The sequence below is a fragment of the Pan paniscus genome, chromosome 9, assembly GCF_029289425.2.
Source record: "Pan paniscus chromosome 9, NHGRI_mPanPan1-v2.0_pri, whole genome shotgun sequence".
Taxonomy (NCBI): Eukaryota; Metazoa; Chordata; class Mammalia; order Primates; family Hominidae; genus Pan; species Pan paniscus.
Window position 1 is genome coordinate 93,167,970 of NC_073258.2, and position 23,482 is coordinate 93,191,451.

Genomic DNA, 23,482 nt, shown 5'->3' on the forward strand with positions numbered 1-23,482 from the left:
CCCAAATAGAAAGTCAGTCTGCAAAATTGCCAGCTAATACTCTTCAAATGTCAAGGTCACGAAAGACAAAGAAAGACTAAGGAAATGTCCCGGATTGTAGGGGACTTAGTAGAAATGGCATCTAAATTCAGTGTGAGTTCCTGAATTGAATTCTAGACCAGCAGAAGGACATAAATGGAACAATTGGTAAAATTGAGTAGTCTGTTAACTAGTTAAGATTATAGTATCAATGTTAATTTCCTATCATTGTTATGTAGTTACGTAAAATGTTAATATCTGGAAAAGCTGAGTAAAGGGTATGTGGAAACTCTTTGAACAAATTTTTCAACTTTCAGTTTTTTTTGTAAATTTGAAATTATTTTTAAAAACAAATGTCTTTTTAGGAGATATTATGCTTTATTGAATTAATGGATTCATTAACTCATTCATGCCCTGTCTATGTATAGCTAGTTACGCTTCTAAGAAAATGAAAGCCTGTGATAGATTTCCCTTTGCTGGTATCATTTTACTTCAATATTTAGACTAAATGTTTTTAGCTTCTCTAGGTGACTGTCTCCTCCCATTACTACCAATGAGAAAATATATTCACAAATCTACTGTGGAATACTGGGGGTGCTCTTACTAGAGTCCATAGTGGTGCTCTTAGTAGAGTCCTAGTGAAAGTAGAGGCCTATTTACTGTAAAGTTTTTGTAGCTTCAGTTTTAGTACCCTTCCCCTTCATGAGCTTTTTCCAAGGCTCTCCACTTTATATATATATAAACTTATATATATATTTATATTATATATGTTATATATATTTATATTATAGATTATATATATTTATATTATGTATATTTATATTATATATCATATATATTATATTTATATTATATATCATATATATTATATTTATATTATATATCATATATTATATTTATATTATATATATTATATATTATATTTATATTATATATTATATATTATATTTATATTATATATTATATTTATATTATATATTATATATTATATTTATATTATATATTATATATTATATTTATATTATATATATTATATATTATATATATAAAGTGGAGAGCCTTGGAAGAGCCTTGGAAGAGGCTCATAAATATGTATTTATATATAATATATATTATATTATATATTATATATTATATATTATATTACATATAATATATATTATATTATATATTTTATATATTATATTACATATAATATATATTATATTATATATTTTATATATTATATATAGTATATTATATATATAATATAAATTTTATATATATTTTATATATATATATATAAATTTGAGATGAGTCTTGCTCTATTGCCCTTGCACTGCTGGAAGGCAGTGGTGTGGTCATAGCTCACTGCATCTTCAGATTCCTGGGCTTAAGTGATTCTGCCTCCTTAGCCTCCTGAGTAGCTGGGACTACAGACATGTGCCACCATGTCTGGCTATTTTTTTTAAATTTTTATTTGTAGTAGAGACAGTTTCTCTATGTTGCCCAGGCTGATCTCCAACTCTTGGGGTCAAGTTACCCTCCAAGCTCAGCCTCCCAAAGTGCTGAGATTACAGACATGAACCACTGTGCCTGGCTTTCCACTTAAGTATGAATTCATAATGTTATATACTTAAAGAGAGTCCTCCACATGGAATCAGCTTCAGGCCCCCGCCACCCCATACCTGGATCTGTTCCTGCTTAATGGGAATACTTTGCCTGAGGCAGTTCCATACAAGATAACACAGCCCGTTTACATCCTGGCTCATTTTCAAAACAGCACAGAAGAAAACAACATCATGTTGAAGCTGGAATAGAATATTTCAAAAGTTTTCCTTTGTTTAATTTGGCTCACTACCTGGCTAGGCAGACATGCAATCAAATGAAACAAAAGTAAATGCAAATGGAAAGCATTCTTGTATGCAGACTGAAATTGAGCACATTTAGTCAGAAGATCAGATTTGCCTCATCCACAAGATCACTGTCCAGAGGAATACCCTTTGGTTACTTGGAAGTGTCATTGCTTAGACTTTGCCTTGAAGCTGCAGCTGTAAACAGCATCTAATACTTGGAACCAGTGCTCCCAGCCCCTGCCACCAGTTCATCCCGCTTCATTGTATCTCTCAGATAAGCTCACAGCCCAAGGTTCTTCAACCTTGTACAAGACCTCACAAGAAGAGGCAAATTTTGCATATGTAGAAATCTGTGTTAAATAAAATACAGGATCAAGCCAAGGAGCATGAAATTTGGAGTTGGTGCTGACAGCCCCTCATTCCTGTCACTTATTAATTTTATTTCCCTCCTCAGCTTGTGTCATTGCCTAAAAATTATTTAAACACAGGTTTTCATATGCTGTGATTTAACTCTTTATAACCTTTAGTATCACATGGGAATTAGTAATCTCTTTCTTTATGAACATTTTTATTGAGCTTATTCTTATGGAAATTTGATCTTTAGTAATTTTATCAGAGGGATTTTTTTTTTCTTTTAACCAGATGTAAACCTAGCTCTAGTAGCCCTGAACTTAACAGCAACATTTTTTCCTGGTCACACAATTCTGAAATCAGAGGATTAGTAGTACAATATAAGAAACATGGCACTCACTTTGAAGTTGCCTTCCAGGTTTTCACAGGAGTGTGTGTGTATGTGAGTGTGTGTGCATTGCCATATGAATGCATGTGCTTTTTGGAAAGTTTTATTGCCATCTCTTTCACAGGTTGTTTGATTATCTGTGTTTTCAGAGTAAGCAGAGAACAGAATGTAGAAGTAGTTTGAAATTACAAATTAAACTAGTTGCACTAGGAATAAAATATTAGTGAATGAAGAGTTTGTTGGGAAAGCCTCACATGAGAATGGTTTCTTTTTTTAATTAATGAAATGCTGAAATATACCAATACTGCTTTGGATGTTGTTTTATCTCTGGGCTATGAAGAAAACCAGTTGTTTGATTGTGAAATGAAATCAAAACCGGAGAAAATAATACTATTTTTAAGGAAGACTTACTATGAAAGTTATTGTGCAAACTAAGTCCTGTTTACCACAGGTTAGCTAACATGTATATGAGTCAATCATTTGCCAAAACACTAGAATTGTGTTATGAAGAACCTAGCAATCATTAGAGCCCCTTGTGAGTTAAGCCCAGAAAACCTCATGTGTGGAACAGCTCTCTGGTCATCAAATACCTGAGGATACAGAAGAGATTATTTAATTGACTTCAAAACTTTATTAGACCTAATGTTCTTAAATATGTTCAGCCAAGTCATGCCCTCTGTATCCTTTCTTAATGTCTTAAATGTGTGTGGCTCCTCCGCCCCACCCTCCCAATTTGGCTGTCGGTCTACAAAGGAAATAAAAAAAAATAGCAGACCCAGTTTCCGGGCTGTTTTGTTTTATGGAGATGCTAAAAGGCAGCTTATTTCATATTGATCATACCAAGGAACTAGCCAAGTATGGTGTTAATTGGGTCCTCTGGAATTCTACGCCCCCGGGACCAAAAGCTTTCTAGTAAGGAGGGGAATAAACCCACAGGCTGCATAAAAATGAAATCCAGGAGCCCACCATGTCCCGATTGCTGATTACTGGTGATTTGGCCAGCTCGTTTTGTATCCAGTTGCTTATTTCAATTAGCTTGTTTTGTGTTATGTTTCCCCACACCCCCCTTTCCTGCAAAGCTGTGAAGCCTTGTTTTGAAAACTGCTGCCCCAGAGTGCACCGGCTTGGCGGTCCTGTCCTCATTGTTCTAATGCTCATTCCATATGTGGGTCACATCCTAGAGCTCTCCCCCCAGCCCTCCCCCTCACTTCTCCAGCCATCTCTCCTTCCCTTCCCTGTCCATACATTGGTGCTTGCACTCTCGCGCTCTTTCACACACACGCATGCACACACACACACACACACACACTTTTCTCCTAAGAGGCAGAGGTAGGGCAGATTCTTCAGGAGCTTGCAAGTAGGATCATTCAAACTTAAAACGCTGGTTGCTGTGCATTTAGTTTATGGCAAACACTTCACCTTCGGGAAAGTAATTATTCTGCTCCTCTCCCTGTTTCTTTCCCACCCCTTGCCCTTTTCTCCTCTCTTCTTCAGGACAAAGGTTTTTAAGAAACTGAGATTGCCACTTCGTGAGGCCCTTCTTGTTACCCTGGTAGCTGGTATCTCAGACTGTGAATGAAGGATGGATCAGACAGGCTGGAGTTTTGATGCACAGTTCTTTGGGTACTGCAGGAGGAGCCCACTGAGAAATGTGCATGGCGGGCATGCCTGCTGAGTTTATTATGCTGGTTATCTGTCACTTACTCTGACTAAAAGGTAAGGGCTTCTGTAATTTGTTGCTGCAAAGAATTGGTACATTGTTCTCTTTCTAAGGCTTCCAACTAATTGGCTCTTGAGGGAAGATTGGAATGAGAGTTAGTGCTCGACTTCTGTAGCTTATCCTGTTAGATCTCTGTTTTTTGTTTTTTTTTTAATATGTGAAGGAAAAATAACCTTGGCAATTTTTTGACTATTGGTGGAATGTCTATTCACTTGTTTTCAAAGAAAAACAACAAAAAACACCCTTTGATTCATGATGTTTATTTTAATTTAAAACTTTTCCTGGACCAGTAAAGAAATGTAGTGTATGTGTAGTCAACCTTTTCAATGATTTCTGTAAACTGTGGGAATAGGAGTTGTGATCTTATCCCAAGATAAGAATATTTTACTTTAACAGATTGCATTTTTACCGATTGAAAATTACAGTGCATTTTATTTAGTAATCAGAGTGAGGAAAGTTAGAGACTATTTAAATGAAGTACAATAGTAACATTTACATTAATTGGTCAGTTACTGTAGTGTGGGTATACACATGTTGATAAATATACATTACTAATTATGCTTCTTGTTTTCTGTATACTTAGAGGAAAGTTTTGTGTCTGTGCAGAATTGAAATATGTACTGAACCACAGGCAAAAGAATCTTAGTAATAAGAATTTTAGCAAAAGAATCTTAGTAGTAAGTACTTAGAAAACTATATAAATTTTTTATTTGTATAAATTTAAGAGATACAAGTGTAGTTTTGTTACATGGATATAATGTGTATTGGTGAACTGTCGGCTTTTAGTGTATTCATTACCTGAAAATTATGTGTGTATATACGTGTGTGTGTATATATATATGTGTATGTTTGTATATGTATATACATGTATATACACATATAAATTTCTGTAGTTGACAGGTAACACATGACCTGAAAATAACCTTAAGTTTCCACGACAATATTTATTTGACATGCTAAGCATTTTTTCTGTATCATGACAAGTAGTTTCATGGATAAATTTAGGTAATAGCTATTGGAAATCATCTGATGCCACCAAGCAACTGTCTTGCAAGACCAGAGATGTTTTGAGCGTAGGGTACAACCAGATTTTTTTCCATTCTTTTTACTTTAATTTTTTAATTTTTATTTAAAAAACTTTTTTTGAGATGGAATCTCACTCAGTCTTATATGTGTATGTATGTATATACACATATGTGTGTGTATGTATATATACACACATATATGTGTATATATACATACACACACATATACATGTATATATATACACATATATATGTGTACACATATATACGTGTATATATATACACGTATATATGTGTACATATATACACGTATATACATATATATGTGTACACATATACACATATGTGTACATATACACACATATATGTGTACATATACACACATATATGTGTACATATACACACATATATGTATATATCTTAAGGTTATGCTTTTAATCTGTCCTACTTAAAGTAATTAAAACTAGACTATCAGTTGATTGTTATCTCTCGGAAAAATGTACCTTTGGTTAAGAATCATTTCAAAAACAGATTGCCCATCACTATGGAATTTATGCAGTTGGAAACCAACTGAGCTTTATTGAAAAAAATTATTACGTCTTATTTTCTTAAGCACTAGTGATTTACAAGGACCCTTTGGTAGTAGCATAGGATGTATTTTATTGGGGACGGAGATCCCTTTAATGATATTTTCTTTATGGCTGCTGTACAACACTTGTGATGTGTGTTACAGTCTATCTCTATTTATCACTTTGTCTCATGAGCCATAAATGAAGGAAAGGTATATGTTGGGATACCCAATTTAAGTCACCTTATTTTATTTATTACGTTATAGAATTTGCTCCAAAGAGCATGTGAGAAATGTTTTCTTCAAAAAGAAATATTGATGCATCCACTTAAACAACCTAGGGATCTCAGCAAAACAAACTGGGTTTCTTTCATGTTAGACTTTGAGAAGAGACAAGAAGCAATCTGGGTGAAAGGAGGACACTATCAGTAAAAGAGAAGACTGTTATTTTCTTGACCTTGGCTCAAAGGTTTCTGTCAAGACTGCTGGAGGTTGAATAGGTAGAGTAGGGCCCAGATTTAAAGCTGGTGTCTCTCCCATACCTAACCCTCATCCCAGTCCCTCACTGTCCAGTGTCTTTGTCATTCAGTCTCCCCTGTTTTAATGTGTCAGCAGGAGGGCTTTATCTTCTTTTCAAAATCAAAAGGAGATGGCCCAGTGTGGCTCATACATACCCATGAAAACCTTAAACATTTCCCCTTCCACATTTTATCCCAATCATCTACATTGAGTAAAAATAAACAAGGAAAAAAAAAACCAGATACTTCGCCTTCATAATCAATTTTTCTTCTCTTCCAACTTTTCAAACTTTGTTACCTAAAGTGTCAACTGTATATATCCCTTACATAAAGCATAACAGTCTTAGGATACCTTTTCAGGTACAAAATCAGTGACTCTCAACCTGGGCGTATTCAAAGGACTCCCTTGTGGAGTGTTTGAATAATGCAGGCTCCAGCTACTGCCTACAGGAATTCGTGATTCTGTAGTCTTCATTAGTGCTTGGTATATGGGAGTTGTTTAGTAATATTCACAGAATGTTACACAGTGAAAGGTTTTCGCAGTAGTCTGACAGGACAGTGGATAAGTGCATTGCAAAATCTTTTCTGCTTCCTCTTTAGTTGAATTTGGAGAAGGGAAATTCCCTCCCTCTATGCTTCCTACATGTATATTAAGGAAAATGGGGCTTCTTTTGCAGAGGTTTCCAAGCCTCTGAAAGTAGATGAATCACCCTTAAAAGGCTAATAGGGCCCGCTAATCATTTTGCACCACACAAAACAAATAGTGACTTCTGTATCAGTAATGCTAGTAAACAGTTGTCCTAGAAATGACTGTGAACATTAGTCCTAGGGCTCTCACGAACCTCAAAGTGATATATGGAGAGAACCCAGCAAATTGAAAACATTCTCTTTTTGTGAGTATATTTTAGGTGTATCTTGTCACTTGAGCCAGTAGGAGTGTGCTTCTTGGATAATAATATGGGTTTCCCAAACAACTCTTGAAGCACCTAGATCCATACATGTCGGATGCAAAACCATATCCATGGACCTGGAACTGGGCTGTGACCTAAGTGCTTGTTTTTCCCATCAAAGCGTCTTTCCTTTGGTACCTTCGCTAGTTTAGGCTGGGTCTTGAAAATTTGTTAGTTTCCCTGAAGCTATAGGGGCAAATTCTGGGGAAAACAAAACAAAACAAAACTCAAACAACATGCTGATATCTTAATATTATCTGTAATATGAGGACTTGTATTATGATAGCTGTTCTTTAAGTACTTCCCAGCTTTCTAATCTCTAAATTTTAATCTTTATGACTATAATCAATTCTTAGTAAAGTCAGTTCTGCTATCACACTTGTTTTGAAAAGGCAAATTTGTTCCAAAGCAATTGATATATTCAAGACAAGCATAAAACAAATGCTGTATTTGCTTATGTGTGATTTCCTCCCAGAGAAACACTAGGTAAATGCAGAAACTGTAGCCAGCTGAATGCCACATAGGAAAACCAAAAATGCACCCATGTTTTAGGAGCCCCACCCATCCACATCTGGGACTACCAACTTTCTGTCTGATTTCAGAACACCCTTCTTCCACCACTTCACAATAACCCACAAGCCTCATTCTTTAACCACATTCACTTCCACAGCAAATCCCAGTTTTTTAATGTGATAATATGCCATGTTTATTGTTGTATTTGTATATTTCTCAACAATTTAATACATGTAAAACTGTGCTACCATTTTTATTATGTTTCTGCTTCTTTTTAACGTGTTACTGACAATGTTTTTGATTGTTGTACCTCAAACCCATTTTTTGTTTTGTTTTGTTTTGTTTTGAGACAGACTCTCACCCTGTCGCCCAGGCTAGAGTGCAGTGGTGCAATCTTGGCTCACTGCAACCTCCGCCTCCTGGGTTCAAGCAGTTCTCCTGCCTCAGCCTCCTGAGTAGCTTGGATTACAGGCATGCACCAACATGCCTGGCTAATTTTTGTATTTTTAGTAGAGACGGGGTTTCACCATGTTGGTCAGGCCGGTCTTGAACTCCTGACCTGGTGATCTGCTGACCTCGGCCTCCCAAAGTGCTGGGATGACAGGCATGGGCCACCGCACCCGGCCTCAAACCTAATTTTTCCAGTAAGCCACTTGGTTTTTACTGTGCGATTTTGCAGAGCACAAAGAATTTCAGCAACACATACATTCTACTGGAGCAGAGCTGACTGTATGGATTTTGGTATGATAAAATTCTCAGAGGCTAAGTGCCAAGGATATTTTGCATGCTGTAGCATTGTTTGTTATGAATGTGGTCAACTTAGCCTATTTTCTCCTACTGTATATTTTTTCAATGACTCTATAGAACTGCCTCAGAAAAACCATTTATCAAACCTTCAAACTTCAGGGAAAGTTGTGTGACATTCTCAAAAGTGAAGACTACAAAAGATGATTAGATACTTGGTCCAATCCTAGGAATGAAGTTTTGTGGTTTTGGCTAATTAATAATTAAGGTCATTGGATCATTTGATTTTTAACAGATTCTAAGGTTCAGATGAGAACATGGAGATGTATTTCTTCAGGTATGCAACTTAAACAAATACAAATTTGATAATTTTTACATTTGTAAAAAAAACATATGAAGCCCCTCATTGCATGAAACAAGGAAAATGCTGGACTGGTTTGGTAGAAGGGAAAGAGAATTTTAATCTCCCGAAGCAGTAGAGGGGTAAGTATATACTGTAGGCTTTTTTGTTTGCTTTTAGTGTCTGCTTATTGTGGGTCTGGAAATTGGAGTTTGGGTTTTTGTTTCTGATTCTCCTCAGGGTTCTGACTTTTGGCCACAAGCAGTTACAGGCTGCCAGTACTCTGAGTATCCTCTTGCCACTTCCTGCTGGGCTAATGTTTATTTCACCACTGAACTTGCCTTCCAGAACTTTGCAGAAATTCTCCAGGGAACTGAATGTCCCAAGACCTGAGTTTGAAGCCAGAATTGGGACCCTGGAGTTGTCCTAAGGCTCATTTTTAGCTGTGTTATCTTGCAAACTACAGGGCCAAGCTTTTTTACCCTCAGTTGCCAAGTGGAGCTCTCCTCCCACTCCTTCACTAGAACTTTTCCTTTTAAAGTAGAACCATTTGAAACCTTTCTGGGCACAGCAGTGATAGTGAGGGAAGGTCACATGATCATGCTTTGAACTTGGCTGCTTGGGTGTGTAGTATGGTGCCTTGGGTATGTGGCATGGTACCTAGGTATGTCAGCTCAAGCCTTTTTTACTCCTAAATATACATACAGCAGTTTAATTACAACCTTCATGGGCTTCTGGTTGAAGAGAGGAAACATAAGAAACATTGATACTGAAATACACAAACAAGTTGGCAAGGAGAATAAAAATGATAATCCTGTGAATAACCTTGAGATTTTCCTAAGCAGATCTTCAAGCTGACATGATCAGGGTCCTTCTATAGCACATCAGGTGTTAAAAATGTAAAAAACAGTGCCTACTAGATCCAATTTGGCTCTTTATTTACTGAGATTAAAAATTATTCATACTCACTCTATGGTTATTTGTTGAGAGACACTTGCAAATCAAAGCCTGAAACCATGAAAATTACAAAACAAAAGTTAAGTTTTTTGAGGACATGATGCAAACATTGCACTATAAGGTCACAAAGTTTACTGTTAACACAATATTGGTTAGTCAAACCTCAGTGTGTGTGTGTATATATATATGTGTGTGTGTGTGTGTATATATATATATATATATATATATATAGGGAGAGAGAGAGAGAGAGAGAGAGACTGTGTTGCCCAGGCTGGAGTGCAGTGGCACGATATCAGCTCATTGCAACCACTGCCTTTTAGGCTCAAGTGATCCTCCCGCCTCAGCCTCCCGAGTAGCTGAGACTACAGGCATGCATCACCACACCTGGATAATTTTTGTTTTTCATAGAGACAGGGTTTCTCCGTGTTGCCCAGGCTGGTGTCAAACTTCCGGTCTCAAGTGATCCACCCACCTCGGCCTCCCAAAGTGCCAGGATTATAGACGTGAGCCACCATGCCTGATCCAATCATAATTTTTAAATAAAATAAATTTAAAGTAAATTGAACAGCATATATTACTTATTCAAAGGGGAAAGGTTGAAATTTGTCTTCATACATAATGAATATTATTAAAATTGTATTAAATGAACTTTCTGATAAAATCTTTAATAATGCATTGATCTCAAGTGAAATGCTTTATTTTAAATCTCTTATATACCATGCAAAAATGATGAAATCATTAAAAGATTTCCTAAGGGATTTCCAGTGATTATATGTTTTGGTGAAAAAAAGGATTCAAAAGTAAAAAATGAATAGAAAATACTAGGCTCAAATATCACCCAGGTCCTCTGTGGAGTCTACAGCTCTGACATGCCTTGAGCCAAGCAGAACTAGGGATAAAAAGAGAAATAGGGGGACCAGCTTACTTTGGAAGTGTAAAAAAGACACTCCACTTGAAGCGCAGTAAATACAGAAGGTTTCCTTTCACTGAAAAGGAGTGAGATTTCAGTACTCAGACGCAATCTGTGCCCTAAGATAACATGCTTGTTGGCAGGAGTATAACTGTTGGTTGTTGAAGAAATATATACAAAATGCATATTTAACAGTTGCTTTGATTAAAAAAAACTAATCTACGAGTCTGTTTTTGTATTGACAATGGTTCTCCTAATGGCATGCCAAAAATATACCCCCAGCTATCCATGCTTAACAAGTTGAATTGGAGATGGATTACCTCTTGAGTACTCTACAATTGACTGCTTCCGTTAGTCTTGGCAAATTATACAGCCAAATTGTCTATCTGTTTTCTAATATGTCAGCAAAATTAAGCTGAAAAATGCATACAAGAATAAATTGCTGCTGGAATTGCATGATGCCCACCTTTTCTTTGTGTTGAGGAAAAAAAATGATTAAATCACACTTTGGAATCATTCTATTTCAATCAACTCTATTTAGATCCTAGGTCTGGTTTAGGGAAGGTCTGTGAGACCTTTAGCTGCTGGGTATTGAGCTCAGTAAACTATTTAATAGCCACATTGTAGCTTTCAGTCAATGATTTTCCACATTCCAATCTTTCTCCACTTTGGAGCCAGCCTTTTTGGGAAAACGGAGACCCATGGTTTCATTTCAACAAAGAAGGAATAACCAATCATGGAACATATTGGCTGTGCCACCAAGGAGGTGGCAGATGAGGATTTGGGGACTTCAGGACTGATGATTCTGAATCTTGACATGTTATTAGACTCATTGCAATATGGCCAAAATTTTGAGTATCCTGGTTACTCAAGGCTACAGGCAAGAATTATTTTGAGTGTAGCCGTCAGAATTAAAAATAAAGGAAAGACTGAATGAATGAATGAATGAAGAAAACCAGGACATGGATGATTAAAATATTTCTCTTCTCTCCCTGCAAACATGTGGACAGGGAGATTCCATGTAAACTCTTTCTCTCTTTTAATCATATTCTTTTGTTCTAAGGAATATTTAGATTATTTTTTCTCCAGTGGAAGTTCTTTCAGTTTTACCTACTACAGCTCAGTGATTGCAGATTGCTAATTTTGCTTGAAAACCAAAGGATTTGGTTGTTTTCACTTCATTAGCATCAGAAAGGGGGATTGGCTAAAGTGCTGGCCATGGTAGCCTTGCAGAAGGAGGCAGGGTTGGTTTGGTAGGGAGAAAAGATTGTTCTTTGGAAATGTATAGAACTGGCTGTGCAAAAAATAAATAAAGCCATTCTCTAAGGTATTGCTGAATATCAAGTTCTCTTTGCTGGGTTGGAGTGAAGTCTATTGCAGGTATCTATGGCTTTTTCATGGTTGTCAGTAAGTGTATGCCGGAGACTAAATAGTGATGCCTGGTGCTTTTTTAGCACTCATAACTTTTACAAAGGTGTTTTCTACCTCCAAACTCCTAGAATTACATAATGTGTAGGAGACATAGGGGAAGGAAGAGTTCTGGCCAGGATCAAAGTGGGGGCACTGGTATAATCATTATTCTGAACCTGCTGGTCTTGAGCAGTTTTCCCCAAAGTGGCCTCAGCCCTATCAAGCTTTGAAATATAGTGCCTTGATTCTAATAGTCGTTATTTTTTTGTTTGCATTTATTCAGTACAAAAGTCTCCAGCTGTGATGGAACTTTGCCCACAGTGACAGGAGGGAGTTATTCTCAATCTTCTGCCACTTCTAGTTTGCCTTTTCTTTAGCAGAAATCATATGTCTTCACTCTGAAATTATATGTCTTTACTCTGAAAATATTTTGTAAAGTACTTCGTAAAGTATTTTGTAAAGTACTTTGCAGACTCCAACTCCATGGTGTAGAGGAGACACCATATCATAGTGTGGATTTCTAGAAAGAAGTAGACTGAGATATAGACAGGTGATGTAGCAGCCTTGATATCCTATCCCATAGAGACCTAGTGGTGAAGCAGGAAGCAATCAGCTTCACACTATTTGGAGAAGAGGAAAAGTTGTGATTTTCCTCTTCTGTGGGAAAAGACCCCCACAAAAGAAGATAGGACCATTTGTGCCTCCAATTTCTTTTTTCACATAGTCATTTCAAAGCATTCTCTCATTTTTGTAGCTCATACAGTTCTGGGGGTTAGCAATGGCAGTATGTTTTGAAAATAAATGATACTCAGAAGGGAGAGGTAATAGGGAGAGTTCTAATTCAGTGAGATTTGTACTGTAAAGTAGGTATGGTTCTAGCACCAGAATCCTCCTCCTTTTCAGATTATTTAGCCCTAATTACTTATTTCCCCTTTGCTTCCTAAACTCCTAGGAGATAAACTCCTTGAAGAAAAACTCCAGCTTATGGAAATAAATATTTTTGCTCAGAGAACACAGGAATCATAATTTTTTGGAATTGAAATACCCATAAGAGTAAAAGCATTGTTTTTCTTAAATATATTCAATACTACTGGCCAATCCAGAGGTCTTTCCTGAATTAACACAAACATTAAAAAGTTGAAGTTTAATGCTTGGGGAAGATACCAGGAGAACTGGTAGGCACAAATCTTGCTTTGAGACACTGGCCAAGGAGGGTGTTTTGGTAGATGGTACAGGCAGACCCTATGACACGAATGCTGGATTCTGCAACTGCATGTGCTGAGTGCAGCAAAGAGTCCATGTGCTGAATGTGGAATTCACTCATTCATTTGTTCTCAACTATTTATGGAGCATATTCTATGTGCAATAAACACAACAAACATCCTCCTCTCATGGAACCTTCTCGTGGGAGAGCTTTGATCAGTTGCTTATATGCATGCACTCATACACAATCTAAACAACAACAACAACAATAACAAAAAGCCTAGGTGATTATTGGACATCTCTATGAAAGGCACTGGGCAATAAAATGGCAAGCAAGAATCTTTTCCCCTAGAGTAATCAGCGTGTTTCACAATTAAGAGGTAAAATATCATAAAAGTCTTCCCCTACGTTTGTGTGTGGTTTTCTTTCGTTGTTCAAGTTGATTGGGATATAATTGGTTGATACTCTTGAATAAGTCAAGGTTGCAAGCAGTGGACAATATGTGTTCAACACTGAATGATGGGAAAAATACAAAGTGGTAGAATTCATATAACACTGAATGATAGGAAAAATACAAAGTGGTAGAATTCAAACATTTTTTGGTAGCCCAAGATTTAAGGCAACAATAAACCATTGTTTCTTCAACTCATGTTTTAAAAAGTCGTTATAAACTACTTTAATCTCTCTGTGTGTTCAGTAAGTATAATAGTGTGAATATTCCTTCCATCAGCTCCAACAACATTGATGCATCTTATGTCCTGTGCAAAGTGTTGCTGATAGAAAAATGGGTGAGACATAGTTCCTACCCTTAAGGAGAATATAATATTGAGGATTTGAAATATTATGGGAATCTGCTTCTAAAAGTAATTTTTTCTTATACAGTTTTGTAGATGCATGTTTAGGAGATAAGGAAAACTGAGCTATGAATATAAAGTACCCAGTATAAACACAAGCAATCCTCTTGCCATTTCTAATCAAGTATATATAAAAATGACATTCTGAGAATGCTTGTACTAGTGTTTTTCAAACTGTATTCAGTGAAAACGTGTTAATAGTTATGGGAGAGGAGTAGGGATGAGGAAGACAGAGGGAGTTTTTACGGTCAAATCAGTTTGTCAAACACGGGTAAAGGAAGTAAGCAAGTTTTTCTTATGCATGCTTCTCCCAAAACTTTAATTTGCTAGTGTGCATTGTGACACTCCAGGATGGGTTATTGCAGTAGTTCCCAAATTTAGCATCATAATCACAAAGTCCTGGGCTCCAGAGATTCACTGAATCAAAACTCTGGCAGGTGAGAACTGGGGATTTTCATTTATTAGGTTGGTGCAAAAGTAATTGCGATTTTTGCAATGAGTAATGGCAAAAGCTGCAGTTACTTTTGCATCAACCTAATAAAACACATTTGGGAGATTACTTTTAGGTAGTCTTAGTTACTTTTAGGCAGAGTCAGTTTATTTCAGCACTGGTCCCATGTACCATTGACATGCAGGAAGGAGCCCTCCCTGATTTGCATAACAGCAGAACATCATTTATCCAAGAAATGCATATGGACATTTATGGAACTAACAGTTTGGAAATGCTGGCCCATGCATTCTTTTACCAAAGGCCTAAAGAAAAAAAAATTATAGGTAACAAGTTCACTAGTTTGGGACTTAGAGTTAATGTATATTTTGTGTGGGGGGGTTAAGATAGCACTAAGGATCAAATTCATTTTTTTGAACCCACATTGATGGTAATTTATTATTTTTAAAGTGGTGCTTATGGCTGGGTGCAGTGGCTCATGCCTGTAATCCCAGCATGTTGGGAGGCCAAGGCGGGTAGGTCACCTGAGGTCAGGAGTTTGAGACCAGCCTGACCAACATGGTGAAACCCCATCTCTACTAAATACAAAAAAAAATTAGCTGGGCATGGTGGCACATACCTGCAATCCCAGGTACTTGAGAGGCTGAGGCAGGAGAATCACTTGAACCCAGGAGGCAGAGGTTGCAGTGAGCTGAGATTGCACCATTGCACTCCAACCTGGGCAATGGAGCGAAACTCCATCTCAAAAAAAAAAAAACGGGGGGGGGTACTTATTTATAATGTCCTTAGACCATTTTCCCCCTTTTTTCAGCTAATATTCTCACACAGTTTGAATTTAATTTATAGTAAACTTTGCTTTGTTCTGTCACTTTCCTAGAGAACAATGCTTAAAGTTGTTGGATATATAAAACTCAAATTCCTAGAGATAGGAAATTGTATAATTAGGGTAAATTTGATAAGGTGTTGGCATGAAATAAGATAACTCTTTAAAGAGAGAAGAGACTGAAGGATCTTATTTATATAACTAATTCTTGGCCGGGCACGGTGGCTCACTCCTGTAATCCCAGCACTTTGGGAGGCCAAGGCAGGCGGATCATGAGGTTAGGAGATCGAGACCATCCTGGCTAACACGGTGAAACCCCGTCTCTACTAAAAATACAAAAAAAATAGCCAGGCGTGGTGGCGGGTGCCTGTAGTCCCAGCTCCTTGGGAGGCTGAGGCAGGAGAATGGCGTGAACCCAAGAGGCGGAGCTTGCAGTGAGCCGAGATCGCGCCACTGCACTCCAGCCTGGGCAACAGGGCGAGACTCCGTCTCAAAAAAAAAAAAAAATTCTTGGTTGTTTTTAGGTCTGTACTCTAGATTATTAATTTATTATTCTGAGAGGGGTTACAGTGGCATAATTAAGATGATCTAATTAGACAAAAAAATTTACTGGTCCTGAAAACAGATCACTTTCCTGAGAAAAAAAGAAAAAAAAATTGGAAAAACCTTCAAAGAGGTTTGCCTTTCTCTTCATAAACACTATTATGCAGCATTTCAGAGCAAGCTATGGAGCTGGGCTTGGGCAGTTAAATCCTGACTTTGTGGTTTTGTGTAGACTTGGGGGTGCAGCTGTATCTTGAGTGGAGATAATAACCACTAATGGCAACCCCAGACACAGCTATTAGTGTCAGATTAAATCTAAATGCAACCTTCTTTTCCTTTTGAATATTCTCTTTGGTAAACTGTTTTTCGTAAACTCCTATTTGAGTCTCTGCTCACTTACTTTGTTTCAAGAGAGTATAAACCAGATCAGGGTGATTGTTCAAGTGAAAGTGACTGAGGCTCAATGCCATGAACATTGAGATTATAGGTGTATGAAAGGGCTTTGAAAATTTGTGTATAGTCATCATTGAAAACCTTGATTGCTGAAAATCAGACTCTGGTTAGATGTAGGCCTTGTCTTAAGGTCCAAGAAGAAAACATGAATGTAAGATAATGAAATACCACACCAATACAGCCCTACCTTGGAGATAGTGTGGGTTCAGGTCAAGACTACCACAATAAAGTGAAAATAGAAATAAAGCAAATCATGCAAAATTTTTGGTTTCCCAGTGCATATGAAAGTAAGGTTTACACTGTAACCTATTAAGAATACAATAACATTATGCCTTAAAAAATATACATACCTTAATTTAAAAATACTTTATTGCTAAAAAAAATGCTAAGGGTCATCTGAGCCTTCAGTGAGTCACAATGTTTTTGCTGGTGGAAGGTCTTGCCTCGATGTTGATGGCTGCTGCTGACTAATCAGAGTGATGTTTTCTGAAGTTTGTGGTGGCAGAGGCAGTTTCCTAAAATAGGACAACAATGAAATTGTCCTCATTGACTCTTCCTTTCACGAAAGATTCCTCTGTAGCATGCAATGCTGTTTGATAGCATTTAACCTACAGCAGAACTTTCAAAATTGGAGTCAGTCCTCTCAAACTCTGCTGCTGCTTTATTAACCAAGTTTATGGAATACTCCTAAGTCATTTGTTCTCATTTCAACAAAGTTCACAGCATCTTCACCAGGAATAGATTATATCGGAAGAAATCACTTTCTTTGGTCATACTTGAGAAATAACTTCTCATCTGTTAAAGTTTTATCATAGATTGCAGCAACTCAGTTACATCTTCAGGTTCCACTTGTGATTCTAGTTCTCTTGCTGTTCCCACCACATCTGCCGTGACTTCCTCCTCTGAAGTCTTGATCTCCTTAAAATCATCCATGAGGGTTACAATTAACTTTTTCCAAACTCCTGTTAATGTTGATATTTTGACCTCCCCCCAAGAATCACAAATCATCTTATTGACCTCTAGAATGATGATTTTTTTCTCCAAAATGTTTCAATTTACTTTACCAGATTCATCAGAGGAATCATTATATATGGCAACTATAGCCATTTGAAATGAATTTCTTAAATAGTAAGACTTGAAGTTGATCCATGGGCTGCATAGTGGATGTTGTGTTAGCAGGCATGAAAACAGCATTAATCTCCTTGTATATCTCCGTCAGAGCTCTTGAGTGACCAGGTACATTGTTAATGAGCAGTAATATATATATACATATACATACATATATATGTGTGTGTGTGTATGTGTGTGTATATATATATTTGAAACAGGGTCTTGCTCTGTCACCCCGTTTGGAGTGCAATGGCATGATCATGGCTCACTGCAGCCTCCGCCTCCTAGGTTCAAGCAGTCCTCCCACCACAGACTCCCAAGTAACTGGGACAGAAGTGCATGTCACCATGCCTGGATAATTTTTTAATTTTTATTTTTGTAGAAACAGGATCTTTCTATGTTGCCCAGGCTGGTCTCAAACTCCTAAGTTCAAGTGATCCCCCCATGTTGACCTCCAAAAGTACTGGGATTATAGGCATAAGCCACTGCACCTGGCACAGTTAATACTTTTAAGGGAATCTTTTTTTCTTTCTTTTTTTTTTTTTTTTTGAGCAGTAGGTCTCAACAATGAGCTTAAAATATTCAGTAAACTATGCTATAAACAGATGTGCTGTCACCCAGCCTTTGTTCTATCGACAGTGAACAAGCAGAGTAGATTTAGCATAATTCTTAAGGGCCCTAGATTTTCAGAATGGTAAATGATCAGTGGCTTCAGCTTAAAGTCACCAGCTGCATCAGCCCCTAACAAGAGAGTTAGCTTGTCTTTTGAAGCTTTGAAGTCTGGCGTTGACTTTTTTCTAGCTATGAAAGCTTCTTCTTTCAATAGAAGGCTGTTTTGCCTACAGATGAAACTGATTTTCAAATCAGTTGCTTCAGCGCTTGCTGCCTCATCTTGCACTGTTATGTTATAGAGATGGCTTCTTTTCCTAAACCTCATGAATCAACTTCTGCTAGCTTCAGACTTTTCTTATGCAGCTTCCTCAACTCTGTCAGCCTTCATAGAATTGAAGAAAGTTAGGGCCTTGCTCTGGATTAGACTTTGGCTTAAGGGAGCGTTGTGGCTGGTTTGGTCTGCTGTTCTGACCACTAAAACCTTTTCCATATCAGCAATAAGGCTGTTTTGCTTTCTTATCATTCTTGTGTTCACCAAAGTAGCACTCATAATTTCCTGCAAGAATTTTTTCTTTTCAGTCACAACTTGGCTAATTGATGCAAGAGGCCTAGCTTTCAGCACATCTTGGCTTTCAACATGCCTTCCTTACTAAGCTTAATCATTTCTAGCTTTTGATTTAAAATGAGAGATGTGTGACTCTTCCTTTCACTTGAACACTTAGAGGACATTGTAGGGTTATTAATTGGCTGAATTTCAATATTGCCATGTGTCAGGGAATAGGGAGGCCCGAGGAGAGGGAGAGAGATGGGGAATGGCTTATTGGTAGAGCAGTTAGACCACAGTATTTATCAATTAAGTTCACCTTCTTATATGGGTGTGGTTCGTGGGACCCCAAGACAATTACAATAGTAACATCAGAGATCACTGATCACAGACCACCCTAACAGATATAATATGAAAAAGTTTGAAATATCATATTCTGAAATGTGACATAGAGACATGATGTGAGAACATGCTGTTGGAAAAATGGCGCCGATAGACTTGCTCAAAGCAGGGTTGCTGCAGATCTTCAATTTATAAAAACATAATCTGCAGTGTGCAATACAGTGAAGTGCAATAACATGAGGTATGCCTGTCCATGAATAGTGGCATCTAATCTATTTCATGACTATTATCATTAATCTAAAGATACACTGATGAAAAGACTAATTACTGCTGACATTTCTGCAAGTTGGAACTCTGTATATTCACCAGAGGACTTAACTGAAGACTGACACCAGGAATTTGAGGATGGATTCTAGCAGAGATATTCTAGGAACCAGGACCTTTAATCTGATCACATTTAAAACCCGTTTCAAACATGCTAGTTAAATTATGTCAAGTCTCTGGGGAGATATCTCTGGAATCTGAACATTCTCTGGGGATTGTTGTTTGACATGTGGAGCAGGTGAGACTCATACAGCATGTGAAGTCATTAAGGTACAATTATGACAAGCTTGACTTGATCCTTTCTGATTTGCCTGCCAGCCTTGACAGCTCCAAACAGTTGGTGGGGACCTGAAGACACCACTTCTCTGGTTCCTTACAGCACAAACAGGGAATATATTCTGCTTCCTTTGGCTAGAGCTACATGAAAGAAATTTTTGCTGAGAAAGTGTAGAAAGCCCTTAGGTTGATGGTTAAGTTAGAAACTTTGGCCTTATTATCAGTGACTCCCTAGGTGTACACAATGAGTATAACAGTTTTTTGTTGTTGTTGTTTGTTTTTTGTTTTTACCTTAGTCTTCTTCCTCTTCATTTTTTTAACTCCTTTTTAAACCTGTGCTTTAATTGCAGGCAGACATTTTCTCATTCTGACAGGCAACTCCTTACTTTAGCCCTCATTTGACGTGTGGCTAAAATTGTGTCTGTGCTTTGGAATGCAGGACTTTGGCATGTCTGCAGTAGCTTGAGTGACATAGATTAAGGGACATTCTTCTTTTTTTGAGATGGAGTCTCACTCTGTCGCCAGGCTGGAGTGCAGTGGTATGATCTTGGCTCATTTCAACCTTCACCTCCTGAGTTCAATTGATTCTCCTGCCTCAGTCTGCTGAGTAGCTGGGACTACAGGCATGCATCACCACGCCCAGCTAATTTTTGTATTTTTAGTAGATACCGGGTTTCACCGTGTTGGCGAGCATGGTCTCGATCTCTTGACCTCGTGATCTGCCCGCCTGGGCCTCCCAAAGTGCTGGGATTACAGGCATGAGCCACCACACCTGGCCGGGCCATTCTTTATTTGTGGGGATGTGTATATTTCTTTTATGCATTACTAAGCCCTTTCAGCTTATGGTCTAGCTCTCAAGCCATATCCATGTTGGTGAGAAAGTTTAAAACACACAGTAATTCTTGGGTAGGCAACATAATATTGCAGACAACCAGTACTGAACACCAGAGTCATGGAGGCTCCATCATATACTAGCTATGTGATTCTGAGCAAGTAGTTTTTCTTTGAAGCTTCAGTTTACCTATCTGCTGAAATGTGAAAAGTGGCTAATTAAACCTACCTCATAGAGTTGTCGTAAGTGAAATGACATGAGGTTGGACATATTTGCTTTCTAAAGAAACGTGATGTTATTTCAGCAATACCAGGGTAATGAATATTGTGTAGGCAAAAACAATCCGTAGAATATTGCAGACTTCAGCCTAGTTTTTGTGCAAGCTGCTTTCTGAATTAAAGGCATTAAAAACCAGGGAAACAGTTGATCCTAATCCTTCTAACCCCCTTCCATGTGAATTGAACACACTTAATGTCTGTATTACTTATTGGATGCGGTAGACAAAGAAGGAAACATTTCAACCAGCCATCTACCTGTCCGAAAGCCCAGCCTTTCCTTTAGGACAACATCTCTTCCTGTCATTGCCTCCATCAGGATGGTTGTAGTTGATGGTGGATATAATAGATGTGACCTTATTTGACCATGGCTGGCTCTCCACCAAAGGGCATCCAAATAAATAAGCATGAAGCCTGTTGCTCCTAACCCACTCTGCTGGGACCAGGCGCAGCCCGCTAGTGTATTTTCCTTGTACAGTCTGGAGGAACCCAGCCTCTATCCCTGCTTCATCAGAAACTGGAGTCTTATTTTCTATTGGCTATTTACTCTCAAGACTTAGAAATAGGGACCTATATTGACTCACTTCTTATTTAGATTACTCAGTAAAAGTATAATAATTCTTTAATAATTCTGGGAACTGAAGCTTTCTGGAGTCAGCATTCACTGGCCCAGTGCAAAGTAACTGCTTTTTTATCCTACTATTGCACTTGAGAGGCAACTTGAAGTTTCCTTTCCTTTACTCAGTCACTTTTCAAGGGGAAATAGGAATAATCAGAATTTTAAGATATTCTGTATGCAGTATAGGTGCATTTTAAATAATATTTATTAAAAGACATGGAGTTACTTTTGCTTATCATGCAACTTATTACTGAATTTTTCTTTTTTGACTGTGTTGAAAAGAAAAAGGTGGAAGAAAAAGACTTATGTAGGCTTCCTATTAAAAGGCACCTAGACTGAATAGAAGATTCCCTTTTATTTTTTTTTCTACTTGCAAAGCCAAGAGTCAGAGCCATGGAATCAGAGAATTCAAGTTCTTTATAGTTCAAGCAGAATGAAGCAGGGAATGGACAGAAATAGGTCATATTGTGATTGCAAAACTAGGACAATGAGGAGTTTCTTGGAGGATTCAAGCTCTGATGGATTCTTACTTTGGGGCAGAGCATTTCAGAAAATTCAGAAGCCAAGAGATATAGTATATGGCAGCCTCTAAAATATTTTAAAAACGCTTACTAGTCTGCATATTCTTTTCTTGTAAAAAGAAGTTAAAAGATGCGTTTTCTTTAATCACTTGTCAAGACAGTGGCTTTCTCCAGGATTATAAGACAGTGGATTAAATGTATCTTTCCCATTGCTTGTAGCCCTTGAATGATTTTCAGACATCACTGACTCCACACATGTTTAAAACGGAGTCAGCAGCAGCAACCCTTTCAGTAGCTGAAAGCTCCGGGTCCCATCCACTGGGTCTGCAAATAAGTAGCCATTTGGCAGTGACTCTGAGGAAGTCACTTAACCCAAGAGAGTTCTCACCAATAAAATAAGGGGGATAGTTTGCCTTTTTAACTTCTAAAATGAGTATGGTATTCTCACTTTGGAGTGCAGTTTCAAGGTAATCTTGGAATTCTTGAACTGTTGCTCTTGATCTAAACAGTTACAAAAAGATGGAGAGAGAAGAGGCAGAAATTTCCATGAGTCCCTGTGTCTACCTTTCTTTTTCTCTTTCCAACAAGAGGATAGGGTGGTGCCCATGAAGGCTATGATTTTCAGCCTTGCAGACAGCTCTGGGAGTTGTTTGGGCCCCAGTTCCTGTCTTGTTCCTGCTGCTCATCCATTTAGGATTTGAGTATCTCTCTCATTCCTTTTTCTTCTCAGTTCTGCCTGGACATTAAGTGCTTTTGACTCCCATACCTTACCCACTCTTGCCCTCCTGCTTCCAAATGCAACTCCCTACCTCCTGTCAACTCCTGCACTCTGAACACGAAATCATACTTAGCTAGTTGCCAGATTATTTGATTAAAGCAGTAGAAGCTAGGGTGACAAACGATGCTATACTTCAGGGATATTTGCATTTTTAACATCTGGTCCTCCTGAAAGGGATCTCCAGTTGGTGAAATATACACAGGAGATAAGAATAACTGAAATGCTTTTGTTCTATATAAAAGGCTTCATATTGATCATTGAGTTTTCTGTAATCATCGTACAAGGTAAATGAACGAAGTAGTGATATCCTCTGGGTATTTTATTTTATTTTACAGCTGAACCTCAGGGATTAATCAGAAATTGTTCAGGGTTATCTGCCTAGAAAGTAACAGAGAAAGAACTTGCACTCAAGTCTTCCCATCCAATGCTCTGGCTTCTCTGTAAGAGCCACTACTTCGCAAGTGCCACCTTACGAGGCACATGACAGCCGTGTGTATAGGGGACATAATGACTTTAGAAGTTGACCACTAAGTTAGATGTAATTCAAATCCATGTGCCCTCAGGTTTGCAGCCATAAAACATCGATTACCACCTTTTTGGCTTTCCACATATTTTAAAAAGTGGATTCATTGAAGACAGAGGTGATGAATTGTGTGGCATAGAGAAGTGGGGATATTT

General features: G+C 37.7%; 1 protein-coding gene across 3 annotated transcripts in view; it reads left to right on the forward strand.

Annotated features, from left to right (window-relative positions):
• The window catches only part of FAT3 (FAT atypical cadherin 3), a 679,183-nt gene that overhangs the window by 81,021 nt on the left and 574,680 nt on the right, over positions 1–23,482 (forward strand). The window contains exon 2 of one of the 3 annotated variants that reach the window (XM_034933535.3): positions 4,087–4,308. The exons of the other annotated variants lie outside the window; for them this stretch is intronic. The gene's annotated coding sequence lies outside the window, so the exon portion shown is untranslated. The remainder of the gene's footprint in view (positions 1–4,086; positions 4,309–23,482) is intronic. 3 annotated transcript variants of the gene reach the window in all.